The following is a 7,646-nucleotide window of genomic DNA, read 5'->3' as shown; positions in this document are numbered from 1 at the left end:
CGATAAAATGATCAGTGGTTGCCAGAGGTTGGGGGAGAGAGGGATAAATAGGCATAGCACCAAGGACTTTTAAGGACCAGTGAAACTACTTTATACTATATTATAATGGCAGCTACATGTCATTATAAATTTGTCCAAACCCATACAATGTACAACACCAAGAGCGAACCCTAGTATAATTATAGATTCTGGGTGATAATGAGGTGTCAATGTAGGTTTATCAATTGTAACAAATGTACCACTGTTTTGTTTAATAATGGGACAGCCTCTGCATATGTCAAGGCAGAGGGTATACAGGAAATCTCTCTACCTTCTCCCCAAATTTGCTGTGAACTTAAAGTAACCTAGAAGTAAAGTCTATTTTTGAAAAACAGAAAAATAAAAAATCAAGAGAAACTATCAAACTGCTTTTCACAACAGCTCTATCATTTTACGTTTCCACCAGCAATGTATAAATGATCTAGTTTCTCCACAGCCTCATCACTATTTGGTGTTTTTACTAGTTTTTATTATAACCATTATGATAGGTGTGTAGTGTTATCTAAATATGGTTTAATTTTCATTTCCCTATTTGCTAATGATGTTGAACTTCTTTTCATGTGTTTTTTTGTGATCTGCATTTCCTTATTAGTGATAAACCTCTTCATACCTTTTGCTCATTTATAATTATATTGCTTTTTGTTTACTCGAGCTTTGAGATGTCTTTATATTCCTACATACTAATTCTTTGCTTGGGTAACTAGTTTGCAAATATTTTTCTCTTAGTTTGTAGATCATCTTTTCATCCTCTTAACAAATACTTTTTGTAAAGCCAGTGTTGTTAATTTTGATGAAGTCAAAATGATTATTTCTTCTGGATTGAGCTTTTGGTGTCAAGTCCAAGACCTCTTTGCTTAGATCCTGAAGATCTTCCTCTATGTTTTTTGTTTTGTTTTGTTTTCTTACTAAAAGTTTTATAGTTTCACATTTTACACCTAAGTTCATGAACTATTGCAGTAATTTTCTTACAAGGTATAGGGCAAGTTTCATTTTTTTGTTATGGATGTCCACTTGCTTCAGCACAGCTTGCTGAAAAGTCTATCCTTCCTCCATTGAATTGCTTTGGCAACTTTTAAAAAAATTATATTGTGAGTGTATTCCAGGGTTTTAATTATGTGTCATTGAGGTACTAATCCCTCTACTAATACCACACAGTCTTGGTTAAAGTAGCTATGGAAAATGTCTTGAGCTTTCCTGTGACGAGCATGTGGAACGAGGCAGGAACGTGGACGTCAGGCTTCTGGTTTTCATCTTGAAGACACCTTTAACTGCAAAGATGGTCAATGCACCAAAAACCCGAATGACTTTCTGTAAGAAATGTGGAAAGCATCAGCCTCACAAAGTGATCCAGTATAAGAAAGGAAAAAATCCCCTGTATGCCCAGGGAAAAAGGCTCTATGATCAGAAGCAGAGTGGCTATGGTGGGTAAACAAAGCCAATTTTCTGGAAGAAGGCTAAAAGCACAAAGAAGATCGTGCTGAGGCTTGAATGTGTTGAGCCCAACTGCAGATCCAAGAGGATGCTGGCCATTAAGAGTGGCAACATTTTGAACTCGGAGGAGATAAGAAGAGAAAGGGCCAAATAATCCAGTTCTAAGCTTTGGGAATCTTTTGTTCTTCTATTTTTAAGAGGAAAATGTGGAAGCTGTAAAAAAAATTGTATGAGAATAAATACAGTGATAGTCTTAAAAAAAAAGTTTTGAAACTGGGTACAGTGATTCCTCCAGATTTATTTTTTTAATATGTTTACTATAGTTCCTTTACATTTCCATAAAATCTGTGCAATAATCCTTTTTTTTTTTTTTTTTTTTTTTTTTTTTTTTGTGGTACGCAGGCTTATCACCGCTGTGGCCTCTCCCCTTGTGGAGCACAGGCTCTGGATGCGCAGGCTCTGCGGCCATGGCTCACGGGCCCAGCTGCTCCACGGCACGTGGGATCTTCCCGGACCGGGGCACGAACCCATGTCCCCTGCATCGGCAGGCGGACTCTCAACCACCACCAGGGAAGCACTGCAATAATCCTTTTTTATATTAACAATGCATCTTGATGGGATTTTGGTAGAGATTTTGTTAGACCTATATATAAATTTGGGGAGAATTAGCATCTTTATTATGTTGAGTTTTCCCATCCATGAGCACAGTATGACTCTCCATTTATGTAGATCTTCTTTAACTCCTTTCCTCAGTATTTTGTAATTTTAGGCATGCAGATTCTGTACGTGTTTTTCCATTTATACCTAAGTACTTTATTTTATTTTGAGCAATTGTAAATTGTTTTTGTTTCTACATGTTTATTGTTAGTATAAAGAACTGCTATATTGATTTTTGCATGATGATCTTCTATATTACAATCATACTCAACTCATTTATTAGTTATAGATTTTTATGGTTTCCTTGGAGTTTTCTATGTAGACATTCATTTCATCTACAAGTAGGTCAGCTTTATTTATTCATTTCTAATCAATATACCTGTTATTTCCTTTCCTTGCCTCATTGTACTGACAATAACTTCCAGTAATTGTTAGATAAAGGTAGTGATACTGGATTTTTTTGCCTTGCTCTTGATCTTAGGTGAAAAACGCTCAGTCATTCACAGTTAAGGGTTTTATTAGTTGTAAGTTTTTGGTAGATGTTCTTCAAGTAGACGAAGTTCCTTCCTCTACCCCATTCCTAGTTGGAAGAGTTGCTGCATGTTGTCAAATGTTATTTCATAATTAGTTGATAAGATCATGTGATTTTTCTTCTTTAGCCTGCTGGTATAGTGCATTGCATTAATTGACATTTGAATGCTGAACCAGACTTATGTACCTGGAATAAATTCCAGTTGATCAGACTCAATAATGATTTTTATTCATTTCTAGATTAGATTTGCTAATATTTTGTTGAGGATGTTTACATCTAAGTTCACCATATGTAGAATTTATGGTTGACATTCCTTTTTTTTCAGTACATAAAAATTGGCCTTCATAGTTTCAGATGAGAAATCTGATTCAATCAATTTGAGTTGTTGTCACTCTAGACATCTATTTAGGCATCCAAGAGATGAGATGAAAAACCCATCCAAAATTTAGATTTGGAGACTGATGGTGCCAAACATGCACCAAGGAGGTAAGAAAAGGTTTATTCCTCTCATAATGACATTTTCCAGAAAGAGCATACAGGTTCCCAAGCAAATCCAGATATCACTTGAAGTAGCAGGAAAAGGAGACTGACTTAGATTTCATAGTGGTTAGGGGCATCAACTTAAGTACCAGTTCCTGCATGTAGTGGGGAAGTGGAAACTCAGCCCCTCGTTGGAAACCCCCACCCCCATAGACCTACATCACAGTTAAGAGAGGAAGGCAGAATGCAAACTACCCCCACTTTCCACCACATTGTTTCACCTTATCGATGGCAAAAAGATTGAGACTCAGCTCTTCACCAGGCCCCACTCATGTGTTGGGGATTCAAAGAAAGAGTGGGAAGCAGAATACTAACTAGCAATACCTGACACCTTAGATTGCCTTATTTCAAGCAGTTTCCTCTGTCAGAAATCTCTCTCCCTTTATATTCACCTGGACTGCTTTACTTATACCCACCAATAAGTCTTCTTTGAATTTTCAAGTTGAGAAAATTACTGTCTTGAGAGTCTCATGGCATTTGTAGCTTACGATGTAACTTTTTTCTCTTTGTATGTTGGTTCTTCCATAGACTATATATTCCTCAAAAGTAGTTTCTCTAGCCATAGCCCATACTAAGTCCTCACTATTGAACTAAACTGAATGATTATAAACATTATATAAAATTTGCTATTATTTCTTTTTTTTCTATTATTTCTTTTTAAGTTGTATAAAATAAGTTTATGTAAATTAGAAAAACTAAGATGGGGTAAAAACAGGTGTTATTAATATAACCATTTCCCCTTAATTAGTTTATCCCTGAGTATGAGCCAATTATCACCAAGTGAGGAGATTCTTCCCTGTCCCTTTCTCAGAAGAGGAAGTGCAGAACAATACAATCTGGAGCAGATTATGAACATTATTTTAGAGCAGACTTGAGGGGAAATGAGGGAAGTGATGGGAATAAAAATCAAAGGAGGTATATTTTTTGGTGGCTGTCTCTAGGAATGGAAAATTAAACATATTTTATAAATCTTTAATAAAAAATCCAGTTTCAGTTAAAATATTCTTATATTACTCCTCAAATTCACTCCTCTGCAACTATTTTTATTTCTAACCAAAAAAAGTCTTATGTGACTAAAACTTGAAATTGGTGTCAACCCAACAACAAAGTCAGATCATTACAATTCTTTTACAATGAGGAATTCATGCTGCTGCCAGTTTCTTGGATCTGAGATTCAAAGGCAGAAATATAAAACTGCTGCTGCACTTGACTGGATTACAAAATAAGCAGCACAGTTAGCCTGGTTGTCAGAAACTTTAAAGTGCTGGAGGAAAAAAGGCATTCCTTCAGGGGTTGCTCCAGGAACTTAGTCTGGGATCTGCCAAGCATCAGCAACAGAAAGAACTTGTGCTTGTTCTAGGGAAATTATAGGGAAAGTCTCAAATCCCGACTCCCCTGCTTACCAGTGTGCAATTGATCATGATATTTAAATACTCAGCCTTAGTGTCTTCCACAGGATTACGAGGGTACTTTGCCAATTTGCTGATTTCCTATGCTTGCAGCTATTGATAGTATCTACGGAACATGACTTAAACATTCTTTAATCAAATTATTAGTGTTTATTTCTGCATTATGAATATTTACTGCTTAGTAATGTACATTTTTATTTTGTGGGTTTGCTTTGTGTGATAATATATATATTAACTTATAATATATATTACATATATATTAACGTAGCTTTTTTTCTGAAATTGTATATTTCTACGTCCATTTGACAACATGGTGGATAACATGGCCACAAAACATGATGACTTGGTTTGGTTAATTATAATATTGGTTTCTTATTTTCTCTGTCATTTACTACTTCAGATAAATAAGGAAAAAAATAAAAGGTGTTTAACTTTTTAAGCACAGCAGCTTACAGTGCCATTTGTAACAATTAAATATACCTAAATCCCAATAGTAAATTTGAAATTAGAGTCTACACAAACTATCCTTTTAAATTTAATATGGCAACCATTTTAATTTCATAAGTAAATCAAGTATATAAGATATAATTTTTATACTTCAAATCTAACAAAATGACTAGATCTACAAAGGAAATTAAGATATATTACTTTTTTCCTATTTCAACCCAGTTCTTTAAAAACGTAATTTCTCCAAAAATTCAGAATTTCCACCTGTGCTGGTGGTTAAACTCTGAAGTGAGACTTGTGCTTGCAGAGACTCCTCAGAAATGTGCTGTGTTGGTCAGTGTGGGCACTGGATTTCAGGGGACATCACAGACAGGGTTGGGAGGGTACTTTGCCACCTTGCTGAGTGCCTACACCTGCCACTAGTACCTATAGGGCATGACTTCAGCATTGTTTATCAAATTATTTGTGTTCATTTATGCATTATGAACACATACTGCTTAGTAACGTACATTTTTTGTTTTGTGGGTTAGCTTTGTTTGTGTGAGGGGTATAGTCTCTAAGTTATGCAGAAATAGGTGCTATATATGCTTTCCTAACACTTAAGTGCAATTATGTGGCAACTTAAAGGTATGTCGATATAGATGAATATATAAAATGCATTTTGAAACTTGTGCTCCTTGTACTGTACACAGAAGTAGAAACATGGGTGCACCTGAAACTTACATAATGTTACAAACCAATGTGACCTCAATAAAAAATAAATTTAAAAAACAAGGTACTTAAATGATAACTGAGGGTAGAATAATATAAAATAATAAACAGTGGTTACACAACTTACCATAGTTTGGGAAAAGTCTTTGTAAAGTTTAACCTGAGATCCATAGCATAGAGACTTTTTCAGACAGAAAGCTAGCAGTGAAGGCAAGCTTGGTGAGAAAGGAACGGACAAAGACGAGAAACTGAAAGAAGGCCACAGTGGCCAGAACATACATGGAAGAGAGAGTAGAAAGAAACAAATTTGAAAGGCATGAAGGGGCCTGATTATGTACAGTCTGATAGGCCACAGTAAGGAATTTGTATTTGTAATTGGGTGACATCATACAAGTGGAATGTATTGAAAAATTGTTTAAGGAGAATAATATTGTCTAATTCATAATCTAAACAGATTACTCTGATGCTATGTTTAAAAAAGGATTTAAATGAGGGCAAGATTTAAAGATGAGACTGGTTAGCAGGAAAAATATACTTTAAGTAGTTTGGATTCAAATAGCCATAGTGTATGCAGCAACATGGATAGACCTAGAGATTATCATGCTAAGTGAAGTAAGTCAGAGAGAGAAAGACAAATATCATATGAATCACTTATAAGTGGAATCTTAAAAAAATGATACAAATGAACTTATTTACAAAACAGAACCAGACTCACAGACTTCAAAAACAAACATATGGTTACCAAATGGGAGGGATAAATTAGGACTTTGGGATTAACATATACACACTACTGTATATAAAATAATCAACAAGGACCTACTGTATAGCACAGGGAACTCTACTCACTATTCTATAATAACCTATATGGGAAAGAAATCTGAAAAAGAAAGAATATATGTATATGTAAAACTGAATCACTTAGCTGTACACCAGAAACTAACACAACAGTGTAGATCAACTATATTCCAATATAAAATAAAAATTAAATTTAAAAAATAGTCATAGTGTAGACAGAGAAAAATGAATAAGCACAAGATATATTTAGAATAGGAATGGCAGATTGATTGACTTGGGAGACTGACGAAGACACTAAAGTTGCCAGCGTGAGCATCTTGGTGGGTGGTTTTAACAATTGCTGAAGCAAGGAAATCCCAGAAGAGGATCAGCTTTCTTGAATGAAATCAAGAGTTCCTTTTGGAAAATATTATTTGATATATCTATGAAGCATCCACTTGAAAATATCAAGCAGTCCAGTAACTATATGAGTCTAAAGGTCAGGGGAGAACTGTACAGCAACAAAGATATTATGACTTATTAACATAAACACAAACTGCAACCTCTGTTCTGCCCACTCCTTGTAGATAAGCGTTCAAAAGTCAAATCTGAAATGTATGAATTTTTCATGTGTTCATTGAGGAAAAGTCAGAAGGAATTATGAGTACCACTCCTCAAAACAATCACAATGGATTTCCTTCTGGTGTTATGTTCTCAATAAGTTCTCAAATTAGAAGTCTGCTCCTAATATCTTAATGCTCTCTAAACTAACAGTTGTATTCATAGAATGAAATAAATAATAGAAAATTCAAAGAAGGTACAACAACTCTGGTAGACATCTATATTTATCAGCTACATTGACTTTAGAGTAATATAAAGGCACACGCAATGCTAAATTTAATATAAGCCTAATTTTTAGGTCAATATTTGACTACTGGATTTAGTCACCAGCTACCAGAGTGATATCATATATTTACAGGAAGGACATCCCTTACCGTTAACCTGTCTTGCCACATGACTAACAGTGAGATCATGTTACATGAAACCATTATGTTTGAAACATCTGAGTCAGTAGTATCACTGTTTTGATAATTCTTACATCAGTC

At 34.9% G+C, this 7,646-nt stretch overlaps 1 pseudogene; it reads left to right on the top strand.

Annotated features, from left to right (window-relative positions):
- The first annotated feature begins 1,315 nt into the window (after positions 1–1,315).
- On the top strand, positions 1,316–1,635 carry LOC132426696 (large ribosomal subunit protein eL42-like; annotated as a pseudogene).
- Positions 1,636–7,646: the final 6,011 nt, after the last annotated feature.

This window comes from Delphinus delphis, chromosome 6 (genome assembly GCF_949987515.2).
Source record: "Delphinus delphis chromosome 6, mDelDel1.2, whole genome shotgun sequence".
In the NCBI taxonomy this organism is placed as follows: domain Eukaryota; kingdom Metazoa; phylum Chordata; class Mammalia; order Artiodactyla; family Delphinidae; genus Delphinus; species Delphinus delphis.
Note: the sequence above shows the minus strand (reverse complement) of the source record. Positions and strands in the feature narration are given on the sequence as shown.